Here is a 17,802-nt window from a genome sequence, read left to right as displayed (position 1 = left end):
TATGTGGGGGAAGAGGGCACGGTAAGGGGGATACCGTCCTTCGGTCGCTTCCTGGAGAGGACGCGACTATTATTCGAGTCGCGTCCTCACCCCCCCAGCGGCCTACCTACTGGATTGGCGCGGCCTTTCCTGCCGGGATCGACCAGAGCTCCAGCAGCGGCGGGACAGCGCTGTAACATCGCGGGGCTGGCGATGCCTTACCGGGGATCGCCGTCTGGAGCCCGGAGTGCTGGACCTGCTGCAACGACATCATGGAGCTGCGGTTTGCGGAGCTCCCAACGCGGGCGGCGCTGATCAACAACGCGGGGTCCTGCGACTCCGCCCGGCTCGGCCTGCGGACTCGGGAGCTGCGGACTCCGGCTGCGGGAGGTGGCTGATCAGGAGGTCCGGGCCGCTGAGGAGGAGGATGTTCACCGTCGGGGATCGGCGTCGGCGTTCCACCAGCCCGGCGTGAGGGCCTGAACATCAGGCCGCCCGGTGCGGCGACTGCGGGTGCTCGGAAGGCCCAGACCACGGATGAACATCTGGGAAGATCGGAGGGGAGGCTGGCTGGACTATGGTGCCTTCCTCACCTTGGTGCCACTGTGTTATGTTGTGTCATGGACTTTCTGTGTTTGTGCTTTTCTTTTTTTAATTCAATTTTATTTTTAATATGTTTTATTATTTATTATTTATTTATTTTTATGATACTGCCTGTAAGGAAAATTCATTTCGTTGTCTCTAATTGAGACAATGACAATAAATTTGAATACAATACAATACAATACAATACAATTAACCTTTGTTTTGTCCCATTCTTGCGATCCGTCACGTTGTAGGCGTTGAGGGCATTAGAAGTCATGTTTTATTTTAATCGAATTATTAAATTGTTTAGCGATTTAAAAAAAACCCCACCGTGAATGGAAGTCCAATCGATTTTTCTTCAGCAGCTAGCAGCCCGAGGAAAACCGCCTCCGACAGTACAAAACTGGATTTTAATCCCGCCCCCCCCCCCCCCCCCCTCAAAGGCGCCAAAGTCGCGCACACGGTCTGTGGCAGAACTGCAGCTCCGCTGAAGGTAAGTTTTGTAACATCGCTACAATGCTTTTACATAATGTGTTGGCCCTGTACATGTTATTATTTAAACTGTTAACCTTTCCATTGAGAAACATGATAATGTTGACTTAATGGCACTCGTTCTTCAAATAACTAATCAGTATCTTTTCATTAATGACATTATAATGTTAGTAATTAGACAAGAATAAATGTAATTTATATGATTGTAAGATAGAGCTCAATAAATCTCTGAACTGACACTGACCCCTTCTGCCTATTTTAATTAAGTTTGCATGAATAAAGTAAATCTCCCAATAAGCCAGTTCAGTATTCCGAAAAACGCAGGGAATCATGGGATTTGTCAAAGGTCATTCGAGAATACAAAAAAGTGAACGGGGTGCCAGGTAGCCGGGAGAGTGGGGTGTAACAGCAAGAGAGAGGGGGCAGATGCAAGTGGGAGACAGGGAGAGATGGTGAGAAGTGGGGAGAGAGGGGAGAGAGGTTTCAGTTAGACAGACAACCACTGGTAAAGCCATGGCTCAATGCTTCTAGGAGAGTCAAGAAAATGTCCTCAATCGAGAGAATGCAACTTCAGAACCCCCTCGTCACGACCGTGCTGCAGATTTCCGTGGGTGCAAGGAACAAATGAACTAAAGTTTGCATTGAGTGAACTGAATGTTCTTAACGTCCTCTTCGTACACTGGCATTTTGTGAGAGTGCCAGGCAGCAGCTGCCAGGTTGCTCAGATGTGGTTCGCCCACGTTGAGGCACAGTTTCACCTCCATCGCATCGTAGCGGACGATACTATGTACATTCATGTGGTGGGAGCATTTCCGCAGGACTGTGCCTCTAGGCTGTTGTCCTACATCAGGGACCCGCCGACCATCGCCAAATACGAAGGGCTGAAGGCCCTGCTGCTCCACGCTTACGGTCTCAGCCACAGAGACAGAGCAGCAAGGCTGCTGCACATGGACTGTGTCGGTGATTCAGATTCAATTTTAATTGTCATTGTCAGTGTACAGTACAGAGACAACGAAATGCGGCCATCAACCATCATGGCGGAGATGTAAGCCCTGATGGACGGCACCGCCCAAGTCTGCTCTTCGAATAGGCGTTCCTGGAGCAGATGCCTAACGAAGTCCAACTGATGCTCGCCGGAGCTGATTTGAGTGACCCCCAACAACCCGCGGAGAGAGCTGACGAATTGTGGGCACACAGACGGTGGGACGTGTATGCTTTTCACCTGCCCCGTGGTCACGGCGCGGGTGCAACCGAGACGACATCGGGAAGAAGAAGAAGCCCAGCCCAGCGCCGAAGAAGCATCGCCGCAGCCAATGGTCTACAGCCAACGTCGCGGGTGTTACTACCATCAACGATACGGGCCCGAATCCCGAAAATGCTGGAGCCCCTGCTCGTATCAGGGAAATGCCTCGGCCGATCATCAATAGATGGGAACGAGATCGGCCCAAACGAACGCCTCTACATTCGCGATCGCCTTTCCGACCACCGTTTCCTGGTGGATGCCAATGCCAGCGTCCTGCCTCCGAGCGCCCAAAGATGTTCTGGTGGCCAGCAGCTCGCAGGCAGAGCACGTCAGGCACCTCCGCCTGCTTTTCAAACGGCACGGATTGGTCATCAACCCCACGAAGTGCCAGTTCGGTTTACGTTCCATTTCTTTCTTGGGTCACAGCATTACCTGCCACGGCGCTTTCGACCGGGAACTCCTTGCGCTCCTCCTAGCCATCCGCCATTTCCGTTATTTTCTGGAGGGGCAAGCGTTCACCGCATTCACAGACCACAAGCCACTTACGTTCGCGTTGACCAAGGTATCCGATCCCTGGTCTGCCAGACAGCAACGGCACCTCGCCTACATTTCCGAATTCACGTCTCATATTCGGCATGTGGCAGGGAAGCTGAACGTTGTGGCTGACGCGCTGTGCCGTCCAGTGCTGCCCGAAGTTTCAGCGTTAAGTCTAGGCGTTCCAACAATTACAATTAAAATTTAAATTGAAAAACAACCAATATTTTAAATATCTTCAGATTTGCGATTTCGTGAAAAAATATATACAAGGATATCAAAAAGTAACTCCTGACTTATTGGAAGAGGCAATGAATATTGAAGCTGACTCACAAAAATTAATATCATATTTATATAATAGTATTCTAAATATAGACCTACCATCGACAGAGGTACTTAGAGAAGAGTGGGAACGGGAACTAATGATAAAAATTACGAAGGTTAAATGGGAAAAATACCTGATATATATTCACAAATGTTCAATTAATGTAAGACATAATTTAATTCAATTTAAAATTGTACATAGATTATATTACTTAAAAACAAGATTGAACAAATTTTATCCAAATATATCCGCCACTTGTGATAAATGTCTAGCCCAAAAGGCAACTATAACACACTCCTTAGTCTCCTGCATAAAACTTTATAGATTTTGGAATGATATTTTTGAAATATTTACAAAATTATTCAAGACAAGAATGGAACCTAATACTGAAATGATTATATTTGGCGTAATGGAAGATGGGAATAAATTGAACACATCTCAAAATCTATTCCTTAACTATGGTTTAATAATAGCAAAAAAATTAATTCTTAAATTTTGGAAAGGTACATCAATACCAACGCTTAAAATGTGGATTGCAAGTATGTTGGACACCGCTCATCTTGAGGAAATGCGATTCCTCCTAATGGATAAATCAGACCAATTCATAACGAGTTGGTCTCCATTCGTCGTTTTTTTGGAATCATATGGTGCAACACAATTGTAAAAAATAACTGTTTCAGGACTGGACGAGGGTTGGTCAAGACTATAAATAATGATCTCCTCTTTTTTTTTTTTTTCTTTTCTTCTCTCTATTCTCTCTCTCAACTTTTTTCATTTACTCGTTTTCTTTTTTCACACACTATATATTTCACATCTTTCTATCCTTTACTATCTAACTTCTTTTTCTTATTCTAATCTTTTTTCAGTGTAACAAAAAAAAAAAAAAGAAGTTGTACATAAAATGTATTATGAAAATATATATTAGGCACTTTGGTGCCATATGACTGTACTTACTTCTAATAAAATAAAATATAAAAAAAAAAAAAAAAAAAAAAAGTCTAGGCGTGGATTATGCAGAGCTGGCCGCTGCCCAACAGGCAGATGCCGGTACGGAGGCTTAGCGCAATGCTGAATCAGGACTCAAGCTGGCTAAGGTGCCTTGCGGCGCCGCGTGCAAGTCCTTTGCGATATCTCCATGGGCAAAGCCCGTCGCATTCTTCCGGTTGCTTGGAGGCGGCGGATTTTCGACACTATCTACAGCCTAGCGCACCCATCCATTCGCGCCAACTCGGCCTTGGTTGGGGCAAAGTTCATCTGGCATGGGTTGAGGAAGCAGGTCGCAGCATGGGTCCAGTTCCTGCATCCCATGCCAGACCTCCAAGGTGCAGAGACATGTGCTGGTCCAGGATTTCGCCGTCACGGACGGCAGATTCCTGCACATCCATGTTGACCTGGTGGGTCCCTTGCCATGGTCGCGCGGGGCTACTCACCTACTGACTATCGTGGACAGGTTTACCAGGTGGGCGGAGTCGATACCGTTAACGGATACCTCCGCTGAGGCGTGCGCGAGGGCCATTGTCTCGAATTGGATCACTCATTTCGGGGTTCCTCCGATATCACTACCGATCGTGGGGCCCAGTTCATGCCCTCCCTGTGGAGTGGTATGGTGCAGCTGTATGGCGCGAAGCTGCACCAGACCACTGCCTATCATCCAGAGTCTAACGGTTTGGTTGAGCGTTTCCACTGGCACCTCAAGTCGGCGTTGAAAGCTCGACTCACCGGCCCAGACTGGGTCGACCAGTCGCCTTGGGTCCTTGGCATCAGAACCATGCCTAAGGAGGACCTCAACGCCTCCTCGGCCGAGTTAGTTTACGGCTTGGTTTTGCGAGTTCCCGGGGATTTCCTGCCCAACCCCCGGGATCAAGAGGTCCCGGTTTTGGCGTTGTTAGCTGACCTTCGCGAGGGGGCACACGCTTTGGTCCCGGTTCCCACTTCCTGGCATGGTTCGTCTGCGGTGCATGTGCCTACTATGTTACGGGATTGTGCTTATGTTTTCCTCCGTAGAGATGCCACCGCTCGCCGTTACAGCGAGTGTACGAGGGTCTGTACAGGATGCTGAGTACTGGTGCCTCGACATTTACGTTGGAAATGGGTGGCAAGGTGGAGTTCATCTCTGTGAGCCGCCTTAAGCCAACACACGTCGACAAGGATAGCCCGGTGATAGTGGCTACTCCGCGGCGTAGAGGACGTCCACCGGCCGTTTTGCCGCCCTCTGCACCTGTTATCGCCGGTCATGTTTCTCTGATCCCCTCTGTTACGCCCATCCATCATTCGCGTTTTGCGCGTCCCTCCGGTTTTGTTTTGCCGGCCTCTACTGTTATGCTCGCCTGCCGACCTCGGACTACGCATTCCAGTCGAACCGTCCAGTTACCCGTGCGTTTCTGTACCGCGGATTCTGGGGGGGGGGGGCATGTAGCGGTGCCTACTGGCGCACGCAGGTATCGAACCTGGCGTTCGGAAGCCGCGGTCATGTGACTCGGGAGGGGCTGCTTGTTTTCACGCAGTTTTGCTTTTGCGCGGCAGTTCAGCATTGAACACCGATGTGGTCAGACGTGTCGAGAGAACCTGTGTACTGAAAAGTGAATTTTCGAATAAAGATTTGTTTAAAAGTTCAGTTGTCGTTCTTGCGACCGCCAAAATATAACAATAATAAAATATTCGGATATTTTGTTATTATATAATGATAATATTAATTATTAGCAATTATTTAATTATTAAAATTATTGTTTATTATCAACAAATGCTCAATAATTTATTATTTAGTGATAAATAAAAGTCATTAAATAAATTCAAAAACTGAGACATGTTTGGTAGTCAGAGATTCAATAGGTTACTAGTTTAAGTTATCTATTATATGGAATTGTATAAAGGCCGACACAAATTGCTGGAGTAAACCTTCCAAGGAACTCAACCTGAAATGTTACCCATTCCTTCTCTCCAGGGATGCTGCTGCCGGCTGAGTTACTCCAGGATTTTGTGACTACCTTCGATGTAAACTAGCATCTGCAGTTCTTTCCTACACATTGTATAAAGGACTTTTACTACAATTATACAATGAATGCTGCACGAATCGCTTATATAAAAAGCATTAAGCATCCTTTATTACATATGTGCGTATACAGTATGTGCATTTCTAACAATTTTAGTATCACTAGTGAAGTGGTTGGGGCAGACTGATTTATTTGAGGAAATTTGGTAAACCTTCATATATAGTCAGCTAATTCCTCACGGACACATACTCAGACAAACAAACACACAAAAATGACACAGAAATTATAAATAAATGACATAAAATTCTAAAGGAAAAAAGACAGCACAAAATTCAAGACATCAGTGCAAAAACGTAATTAGGATATAAAGCAATCCACAGCAGTGCAAAAAACGAACCATAATGTTCAGTTGTCGTGGTTGGGTTATGGTTGTGTCAAGAACTTGATAGTTGCAGGAAAGTCATAGTTCCAGAACCTGGCGTGTGGGATTTCAGGTTTCTCTACCTCCTGCCCAATGGTACCAGTGAGGAGAGGGAACAGCCAGATGGTGGAGATCCTTGATGTTCAATGCTAACTTCTTGAGGCTGTACTTCATGTAAATGCTTTTGATGGAGAGGAAGGTCGTGTGCATGATGGACCAGGCAGTGGCCACCACTCTCTGCAGCCTTTTGTGTTCCTGTGCATTAGAATTGCCATACCAGGCTGTGCTGTGGAACAATCCGTTAGAATACTTACTATAGTACAGCTGTAAAAGGTTGTTAGAATATTCGGAGACGTAACAAATCCATTTAAACTTCTACGAAAATAGAGCTATCTCCAACAACCCTCTTGGAGATAGCTCTGTGCTGGGCCCAAAGCCAGTCATCTGAGATGTTAACACCCAGGAATATGAAGCTGCTAACTCTCTCCAGTATTGACCACCACTATAAATTAGTAATGATTTGACTGGCAGCATGCAAACCTGTATCTCAGTGCATGTGACAATAGCAAACCAATACAATATCAATCGGGTCTTGGTAAGTCTAGAATCAAAATTAAGAAGTTCAGGTGCAGACAGTATATAATGATTGTAATCTACCATTGCAATTTTATATCGAAGTCATGTGAGTGACTACGTGAAGAGCCCACCAGCCCGCATGCGCGTCAATACGTCGACGCATGGCGCGATATTCGGAGCAGTTCGAAACTGTTCCTGGCGGGTAAGGAATTTTTTGTTCCAGGAACAGCCCGCTGCTCTGTTAATTAGGTGCAGCGGGCTTGGAGAAGCTGACGGCCGCGGCCAGTGCAGTTACTCAAGAAGCGGCCGCACAGCTACTGCCATGGAGGGTGGTCGATCTCGAAAAGCCTGTGCAACTACCGCTATTGAGTCTCCGGGAGGGAGCAGACAGCTGTTGGGGAGAAAAAAATGACGAGCGGGGTCGTACAGACACCTTGGGTTTTGGGGCTCCATGGGAGCAGGCAGCTGTTCGGAGCATCTGACGGGCGAGACCTGTTCAGACATCTCCTTTGGAGCCCCAAAAGGGAGCCAGCCAGAGGCCTGAGGAAGCAACACCTGGTTCAGTGTTGCGTTATATTCCTCCCCTAGGAGACTCAGTTGAGGATCCAGAAGGGAGCAAGGCTAGACTCGGAGTCACTAGCAGGCGCAACCTGTCTAGTGAGTGAAATAAATGAACAAACAAACAAAGAAAGAAAGAAAAATAGACGGACGGATCAATAAACAAATAAATAGAAACACAAATAAATAAACGAGCGGGTAAATAAATATATAAATAAATAAATAAAGGGGATGTGCTCCTGGCTCAGGAGACACTTACAGGGTGTGCCAGTCAGATGCCTATGGAAGCAACACCTGGTTCAGGGTTGCGTTATAATATTTCCTGCTCAGAAGAGGGGAGTGTTGGAGATTATTGCATATGTGACTCCAACTATGTGGATATCGATAAGGAATTTGAATCCCTTGAACTAATGGGGGATATGCTGCATTTTAATCATATGAAGGAGCTACCGGCTCTTGTCACATTTGCCATCCCTTTGGAGATAGGATATTCACTGGAGGAAGATTGGCTAAGAACATCACGGATTTAACTTCTCATTAGCTAAGGAGGGGAATATGCTGGATACGGCTGGGAAATATGCCAGTTCAGATAACTGCCAGACTTTTGAATGTTCCATAAGTCAATTTCATCAGTTGGGATATCTCAGTGATGATATGTAATCAAATAATTATTTCAGCGAGTCCAAAAACTGCCTACTGGAGTCATTACGGCCTTTTGCAAACTCAACTCTCGAAAGTGCAGAAAGCTGCATTAACATTTCTATGTAATACACAGTAGGGGATATTGCCTTCGCAAAAATGCTATAAGGCATGAGAGAATTCCCAAAATGGATCATTTTTACGGGGTCAGTAACGTGCAGTCTGCATAGGATCTCTTCAGACTTGAAGACTTGCAGGGGGAATTTAAGGCAGCTGCGGGGGTGGAGTACCATCCGATGTGGGTAAAGCTCCAGTATTCCAGTGGGTTTTTACCCCTGTAAAACAAGGGGCAGGAAGCGCCGTTGAATCTCCAGTAAGGAGCAGTCGGGAATATGGACATCTACAAGGTAGAGTCCTACATACTGCGAAGGGCAGTGAAGGACGCAAAAAGGAGGTACAGGGACAAGTTGGAGCCACAGATGGAGCAGCAGGACACCAGACGCCTGTGGCAGGGGCTACGGGCTTGAACCAACTACCGGAGCACCCCCTCCCCCCCCCCCCCTCATCCGGAAGTGCCGGCACCTCTCTAGCTGATGACCTGAACTCCTTTTACGCTCGTTTTGAGACGGGCAACATCACCCCAGGTCTGCCGACTAACGACAATACCGCCAGCGTGCTGGCTATCGCAGCTGAAGGGAGGAATATGCACACATTGTCCGAGCATGACGTGAGGAGGGCTCTGACACAGGTGAACACAAGGAAAGCTGCAGGCCCAGATGGCATCTCGGGGCGAGTACTTAAGTCCTGTGCTACGCAGCTAGCTCCGGTGCTCACTACAATATTCAACCTTTCCCTGGTCAAGTCCGTGATCCCAGCCTGCTTCAAAAGATTCATCATTATACCGGTACCTAAAAATGCCTCCCCAGCTTGTCTGAATGACTACCGTCCGGTGGCCCTCACCTCGGTGGTCATGAAATGCTTTGAGAGGCTGATCAAGAAACACATCTGCACCTTCCTCCCTCGTAACATGGACCCGCTACAATTCGCATGCCGTCCGAACAGATCCACGGACGATGCGGTCTCCCAGGTTCTGCACACCGCGCTCTCTCACCTTGACAGCCAGAAGGGGGGCTACATGAGGATGCTGTTCATAACTTCAGTTCAGCCTTCAACACGATAGTCCCCACCAGACTTGCCGAGAAGCTGCTGGAATTGGGGCTCAACACTCCCCTGTGTGCCTGGGTCCTGAACTTTCTCTCCACCAGGCCCCAGGTAGTCAAGATGGAGGGAAATACATCGAAGTCCCTCACCCTGAGTGCCGGATTCCCCCAGGGTTGCATCTTCAGCCCCCTACTGTACTCCCTGTACACACATGGCTGTGTGGCTAGGTTCAGCTCCAACTCGATAATCAAGTTTGTTGATGACACTGTGGTGGTGGGGCTGATCTCAGATAACGATGAGAAGTCCTACCGGGAGGAGGTGGCTGATCTGGCACTCTGAATGTTAAAAAAACTAAAGCTGATCGTGGACTTTAGGAGGGCACATCATCCGAGGACATACACACCATTGAAGATAAATGGGGATACTGTGGATAGGGTGAGCTGTAATAAATACCTGGGAGTCCACATCTCAGAGGATCTGACATGGACATCACACGCTGCAGCACTGGTGAGTAAGGCAAGGCAGCGCCTTTACCACCTCAGGCAATTGAGGAAATTCAGAGTGTTTCTGAGGATCTTCCAGTGCTTCTACTCAGCGGCTGTGGAAAGCATCTTGTCCGGAAATATCACGATTTGGTTTGGGATCTGCTCTGCCCTGGACAAGAAGGCTCTGCAGAGAGTAGTGCGTTCGGCCAAACGCACTATGGGAACTTCACTCGCCCCCCTCCAGGAACTATACATCAGAAGGTGCAACTCCAGAGCCAACAAGATCATGGGAGACCCCTTTCACCCCGGCAATGGACTGTTCAAGCTGCTACGGTCAGGCAAACGCCTCCGTTGCCATGCTGTGTGAATGGAGAGGATGAGAAGGAGTTTCTTCCCAGAGGCCATTAGGACTGTAAACTCCTATCTCACCAGGGACTAACTTTACTGCACCATTTTACTGTTCTTTTTTTAAATTGCTGTTTTTTTCCTTTTTCTTTCCTCCCACTAATTTGTTATATATGAATATGTGATTTTGTTACATTCTGTTTTGTAGTTTGTTTGTTTGTTTTTTTTTGCACAATCCGCGAGCATTGCCACTTTTCATTTCACTGCATATCTCGCATGTGTATGTGACGAATAAACTTGACTTGACTTGACTTGTGCCTGCTCTACTATTTAGTAAAATCACACTGATTTTGCACTCTCTAGCTTAATTCACACAGAGCGGAGTTTAGAACCTCACATGATGCTCCAAGTGCATTCCAACTACAGTGTTTGTACAACTCATACTGGTATGAACAATTTGGTAACAACATTTTCCCTGAGCTGCGTGGTCAGCTTCCATATCAGGCTGCACTAGGGAAACAAGTCTACTTCTGGCTTTGGTGTTGCAAGAGGCTCACATCGAATTTTGAACATCAGGCAACAGACATCTCCAAATGCAAAAGGCAGTTCAACTCGACTCTTATTAAAATATCCACGTTACTTCAAGGTAAGTATCCAGCATGGTTTAAAGGCAGGATTATTTGCAGTTCATCTATCTGCAAACATTAGAGAAAGCAAGTGATAATCCAGAAGATTACACCCCCAAGCACATCTTATTTTCCACTATTTACTTCAGATTTGTTTTGTAACTGTATTCCAGAACCAGAATGGCCTGATTTTTACAGATTTGTGCCTAGAAAAGTGTTGAGTTAAGCATGCGATATATCCAAAAACAGACACAAGAAGCAGGAGTAACTCATCTCTGGAGAAAAGGAATGGGTGATGTTTGGGGTCGAGACTCTTCTGCAGCAGTTCCTTCCTACATGCGCAATATATCCATACTAACAGTTTGTACTCAGCTCTTTGGAGTCACTGGAATGAGTTTTAAAGGCACAGTACAACAGGGTGATGCTCCATCAAAAAAGAAGCATAGAAAATGGGAGCCTTTCGACCTGCTTTGCCATGGCTGACTAATCACTTCAGTGCTCTGTTTTCTCCTTCTACCCATATTCATTGATCCCTTGCGCATTAAGAAATATATCTTCATCCTTAAATATATTCAAGACTGGTTCTCCCCTATCTGAGGGCGGTGGAGGCAGATTCTCTGGATGCTTTCAAGAGAGAGCTAGATAGGGCTCATAAAAATAGCGGAGTCAGGGGATATGGGGAGAAGGCAGGAACGGGGTACTGATTGGGGATGATTAGCCATGATCATATTGAATAGCGGTGCTGGCTTGAAGGGCCTAATGGCCTACTCCTGCACCTATTGTCTATTGTCTATCTTCTGTGACAGACAATTTCACAAGTTTACTGTCTCCGGGGTAAGTACATTTCTCCTGATCTTGACTGAAATATCCCATTTCACAAGGCTGTGACCTCCAACTACCAGGAACATCTTGTCAGTTTTCTCCTGTTTTTTTCAGTATCTTAAGGGTCTGTCCCACTTGGGCGTCATTTGCGCGTAATTTACGCTACATCATTTACGCATAACGACACACGATGCATGCGTCGTGCCGCGCACGTGATGTGCGCATGGTGCGCATTACGTGTGCAAGGTGCGTGGTGACGTAGGCAGTGACGCGCAGCCGCGTGTGGCGCCCCAGGATTTTGGGATGTACAAAATCTTTGTGCGCCATCTGCATTACACGCAAATGACGCCCAAGTGAGACAGGCCCTTTAGAGATCATAACACATTCATCCACACTACAGTAAATAAAGACCGGACTAACCCAATCTTTCCTCATACACCAGCTCTGCAATCCTTCAAAGGCAAGAACATCCTTCCTCAAATGAAAAATGCAGAATAAACTCCAGATATGGTCCTACCATGGCCTCTTACAGCTGCCTCCTTGTATCCCTCTTGCAGTGAAGGCTAACATGCCTTTCACCATCCTAACTGCTTGCTATAGCTAAACACATCTGTTATGTTGCCTGAAGAAAGGTTTTGGCCCAAAACATTGCCTATTTCCTTCGCTCCATAGATGCTGCCTCACCCGCTGAATTTCTCCAGCATTTTTGTCTACCTGTCATGTTGAACCTTCTCTTTACATTCAGATAATAATCTGCCTTGGAGACACAAGAGACTGCAGATGATCGAATCTAGAACAGCAAACAAACAGCTTGAGGAACTCAGTGGGTCAGGCAGCATCAGCAGAGGTAAATGGACAGATAACGCTTGTCCTTCAGTTTGCAAAAGGCTCCAGATCTGAGGCGTGATCTACTGTATCTATTTCCCACTGTGGGTCCTGCTTGGCTCACTGAGTTTCTCCAGCAGTTTTGTTTGCTTAATAATCTGTCTTTCTATTTTTAGAAACAAACAAGATAGCCTCACCTTTACCTACATTAAACGCATCCACCATGAAATTGCCTATTCGCACATGTGCAAATCATATTGGAGTTCTTTGCCTCCTCTCCACAGCTCATATTCTTCCCAACCCCATCTCACAAATCTTATGCTTTTCCCCGCTCAAGCACGGATTCCTACAGCCTCCATTAGTCACTACCAACCATCTGGAAAAAAGATCCATTCATTCCTGCTTTATAGAACATTTCAACCACAAATGAAATTCTAAGCAGTCAACCTTGTCTTCATGCACTGTAAGAATTAAACAAATTAATTTTTTAATTCACATGAATGCTCAGGTAATTGATCCAATAGATGGCAAATATGTTCTGGCATATAAACAGCACTGCTTAACAGGGAGAGGATAAAGGTTAAATGAATGCCTATTATGAAAGCTTAAAGAACAATTACTGTTGTTTTGAGAGTAGGTAGATTTACTCTTCTAACAGTTCCACTCAAACTGGTTGAAAGCAATTGTTTTTCTCAAGTGAATTGCAGGCGTGCTTTTGTAATTTTAATTTTTAATTAAATAGTCAAATTGCTAGATTTATAATCACTCATAGTAAAGTTAATGTAGAAAATGAAACCATACAGGATAGTTATATTTAATTACCGGTGACTAACAGGTATGTGTTGAGTCCGACAGTATGGAAACACACTGAATCCATGCTGACCATCAACCACTCATTTACACTAATCTTACACTAATCCCATTTTCTATTCCCATTCCATTTCCATCAACCCCCCACATCCATCTTGCCGCATAGATCCTACCACTCCCCTGCACACCAGAGCAATATCTACAGTGGCCTATTAAACTGAACACATTTGAATGTGGGAGGAAACTGGAGTGCCCAGTAACATAGAGAATGTACAGGCTTCACGCAGATGACAAATGGTCATGACTGAACCTGGGTTGCTAAGGAGCAAATGCAATAGATGAAATATGGCACAAGGTATCAGAAGAAAGCCACTCCGTTCCTGTCAATCTAGTCATGAATGGCAGTGGGCAATTGAAGAGCTAGCAGGATAAAAGTCCATGAACATCCCCATCCTTAGCAACAGCACAAAGTAGCATGCTATTGCAAAAGACAACACTAAAGCATTTGCAAACATCTTTACTCAGGTCTGTAGGTGCTCATGAAGCTAATACAGGCAGAGAAAGGGGGTTTAGGGAGGAAATCCAGAATGAGTACTGGAGGTTTGGTGAGAGAGATGAAGAGAGGGAATGGGAGCTTGAGAAGAAAGATGGAGAATGTAGTAGCCATTTAGCTTAACTCAGTATGTTATAATTATAGCCAGTTACCTTTAATTGTATCTGCCTGTAAGTATGTGGGTGGGATTTATATGTAGTCTGGGTCGTGTTCGTGGCTAGGATTCTGGCGCAGTTTAGTTTAGTTTAGTTTGGTGAAGACCATGGGAAGATATAGTTTTCGACCATGATCACGACATGATCACGAGTATGATTGAAATATATATATATGCTGGAAGACGATGTACTTATACAAGAAGAAGTTTTTATGAGTGTTTTTACTGTTTTGTACTACTACAATAAAGAAACTATTTCAGGAATACTCATCTTTCGATGGCTTTGAATATCTCTTGGAGAGCTCGTGGAATGCGTAAGATTATCTTCTGAACCATAGTCAGCAAATTAGTCACTATCGAGGGCTAAATCGCTGAGATGTCGTAAAGACTGTCCCTACAGAGCATAAATTGATTAGGTAAGGAGGGACCAGTGGATGTGGAGTATTAGGATTTTCAGATAATCTTCAACAAGGCTTTGCCTAGGAGATTGTTCCACAAGTTATTGCATGTGAAATAGAGCACCTGACAGGAGATGATGAATGGGAATAAACAAACCTTTCTTGGGATAGTCAAGAGTGTTTTATAGTCATATGTCCCAGATAGAACAATAAAATCCTTACTTTCTGCAGCACAACAGAATATGTAAACATAGTGCGCTGTAAACAATATAATAAACGAGAGAGAGAGAAAAAAGTTTAGTGTGTATATATATACATACTCACAAATACATGCATATATGTATAAACACACACACATGTACACACACAAAACAAACAATAATAGTGTAATAATAACAATAATAGTCTATTGTAGTTCCGAGCTTATTTGAGGTTGTAGTGTTTAATAGCCTGATGGTTGTAGGGAAGAAGCTGTTCCTGGACCTGGACGTTACAGTTTTCAGGCTCCTGTACCTTCTTCCCGATGGCAGGTGTGAAATAAGTGTATGGCCAGGGTGGTGAACGTCTCTGATGTTGCTGGCTGCCTCCGGTAAATCCCTTCGATGGAGGGGAGGTCAAAGCCGGTGATGGACTGTGCAGTATTCACAACTTTTTGCAGTCTTTTTAGATCCTGGGCATTCAAGTTGCTGAACCAGGCCATGACGCAACCAGTCAATATGCTCTCTACTGTACACCTGTAGACGTTCAAGGGAATCCTCTCTGACATACCAAATCTCCGTAATCGTCTCAGGAAGTAGAGGCTTTGATGGGCTTTCTTTATAATTGCATCAGTGTGCTGGGTCCGTGTGGGGGTATTGCCGGGATTGGTGTTCGGACCCTGGCTTTTCATGCTTTGACAGAGGAGACCAAATTTCACACTTCCAAGTTTGCTGATGATACAAAATTAAGTGGGAGTGGACATAGGAAGAGGCTTTTAGGGACAAATTATATATTGCAGATACAATATAATGTAGGATAATGTGGAGTTATTCATTTTCGTGGCATAAACAAAGTATTTGTTTTAAATAGTGAGGGAAAGGACTGAGTTACATTTGTTCACAAGACAAAAAATTATTGATGCGCAACATACAATTAGGTTCAATCTCGATTTTGGGTGCTGCCTGTGTAAAGTTTGTAAGAGTTTGAAAGGTGCTGTCAGAATAGCCTGGGCTAAAATTGTCAGTACATTTTGTAATGGATACATTGTGCAGTGGCGGTGGATATATTGGCGATCAAGCAGGCTGCTTTGTCCTGGATGGTGATTTGTTTTGTAAGGGATCCTGCTGCACCACCCTAGGCAAGTTCAAAAATTCATAAGTTCTAGGAGCTGAATTAGGCCATTCGGCCCATCAAGTCAGACCACCATTCAATCATGGCTGATCTATCTTTCCCTCTCAACCACACTCTCCTGCCTTCACTCCAAAACCCCTGATATCCTTACTTAAGTGAAGAATATTTACCATGCTCCTTATTTGTTCCTTGTAGATGGTAGAAACATCTTGGGGTATCAATAGGTGAGTCACGGTATTTATCTGTCTGCTCCAGTTGACTTTCTGGTTAATGTTGACCTGCAAGATTTTCATAAAGGTGGGTGCATTGAATAATGCCAGCGAAAGACAAGGTTAGATAGTTAGACTCTCTCTTATTGAAGTCTACTTGATACTTTTGCGGCTCAAATGTTGCTACTCATCAGGCCGTGCCTGAATGTTATCTAGGTGATGCTGCATGAAGGCATGGATTGCTTCATCTGAGGAATTGTGAAAGTAGGAATTATGAAGGAAAGAAGGAAGCTGATGTAGAGATTCTACGGCTATGTCTGTATGGGGCTGTGTTTCCTGCCAGTCAGGCATTGAGTATATGAGTCATCAAGTCATGTTGCAGTTTTACAACATTTTGGTTAGGCCACATTTGGAGTATTGTGTGTAGTTCTGGTCACCCCTATTATAGGAAGATGTAGATGCTTTGGAGACAATGCTGGTTGGATTCAAGGGTATCAATTGAAAGGAGAGGTTGGACAAACTGCATTATTTTTGCTGGAGCTCGAAGGTTGAAACATTGACCTGATAGAAGCATATTAAAATATGAGAGTCATATAGGGTACACAGTCAGAACATTTGGCCCAGAGAGAAAATGTCAAAAAACTAGAGGGGGGAATTTTAAAGGTAATATATTGGACAAGTTGTTTAAACAGAGAGTGGTGGTGCATGGAATGCACTGACTGGGTTGGTGATGGAGGGAGATACAATAGTGATGTTTAATAGGCTTTTAGATAGGCACATAGATATGCAGGGAATGGAGGAATATGGATCACTTGCAGGTAGAGATGATCAGTTTAACATCATCATGCTTGGCAGAGTCATTGTGGACTGAAGGCCTGTTTCTGTATGTACTGTTCTATCTGCTATATGCCCAGCAATTGTGATGGCACACACTCAAACTTGAATTGTTTTCTCAGCCTTGGATTGTTTTCTCAGACTTGGATCACAGGAGGTTGAGGAGAGACCTGATATCTATCAATCTATATTACTAAAAGTCTGATCTTGACCGCTTTTGACTCGCTGTGCTGCGATTTACGAGAGAACGCCGCCACCTACCGCCGTCATTTTTGGCCACCTCGCTCAGAGCCCCCCTCCGCCTTCCGGGACTGGAGGATCTTTCCCATCGATGAAAAATCAGAGAATATTAATGTTTTTTTTTTAATTGCCATTCACTCTGCTGCCCCTGCTGGTGGGAGGGGCGAGAGACTATAAAACCTGGAAGTGGTGTGCCTCACTCAGTCTCTGCAAGAAGGAGGAAGCCAGAGGGTCACGTCTCTCTGAGCTCTGAATAACACTGAACACATGTCTACTCAACTGTGAGTCCCCTTAATGTGGTTTGAAAATGAAAATATGGTTGGTTTGATGTAAAAAGGCACTGCCTGCAAATGGTTGTTTGGGTGCTTTGGGTTGAAGTTAAAAGGCACTACTGCAAATGGTGGTTTGGGTGCTTTGGGTTGAAGTTAAAAGGCACTACTGCAAATGGTGGTTTGGGTGCTTTGGTTGCTTTGGGTTGAAGTTAAAAGGTACTACTGCAAATGGTGGTTTGGGTGCTTTGGCTTGAAGTTAAAAGGCACTGCTGCAAATGGTGGTTTGGGTGATTTGGCTTGAAGTTAAAAGGCACTACTGCAAATGGAGGTTTGGGTGCTTTGGCTTGAAGTTAAAAGGCACTACAGGTGCACAACCTTTTATCCGAAAGCCTTGGGA

At 45.1% G+C, this 17,802-nt stretch overlaps 1 long non-coding RNA gene across 1 annotated transcript; it reads left to right on the top strand.

Annotated features, from left to right (window-relative positions):
• Positions 1–1,382: 1,382 nt before the first annotated feature.
• LOC116970679 lies at positions 1,383–15,781 on the top strand. Its single transcript, XR_004411258.1, has 3 exons — positions 1,383–1,639; positions 4,855–4,859; positions 15,772–15,781. It is a non-coding gene; the product is annotated as an uncharacterized LOC116970679 (long non-coding RNA).
• The last annotated feature ends 2,021 nt before the right edge of the window (positions 15,782–17,802 follow it).

Source organism: Amblyraja radiata, chromosome 3 (genome assembly GCF_010909765.2).
Source record: "Amblyraja radiata isolate CabotCenter1 chromosome 3, sAmbRad1.1.pri, whole genome shotgun sequence".
In the NCBI taxonomy this organism is placed as follows: Eukaryota; Metazoa; Chordata; class Chondrichthyes; order Rajiformes; family Rajidae; genus Amblyraja; species Amblyraja radiata.
The sequence above is the reverse complement of the archived record's forward strand: the minus strand, read 5'-3'. Positions and strand labels throughout refer to the sequence as shown.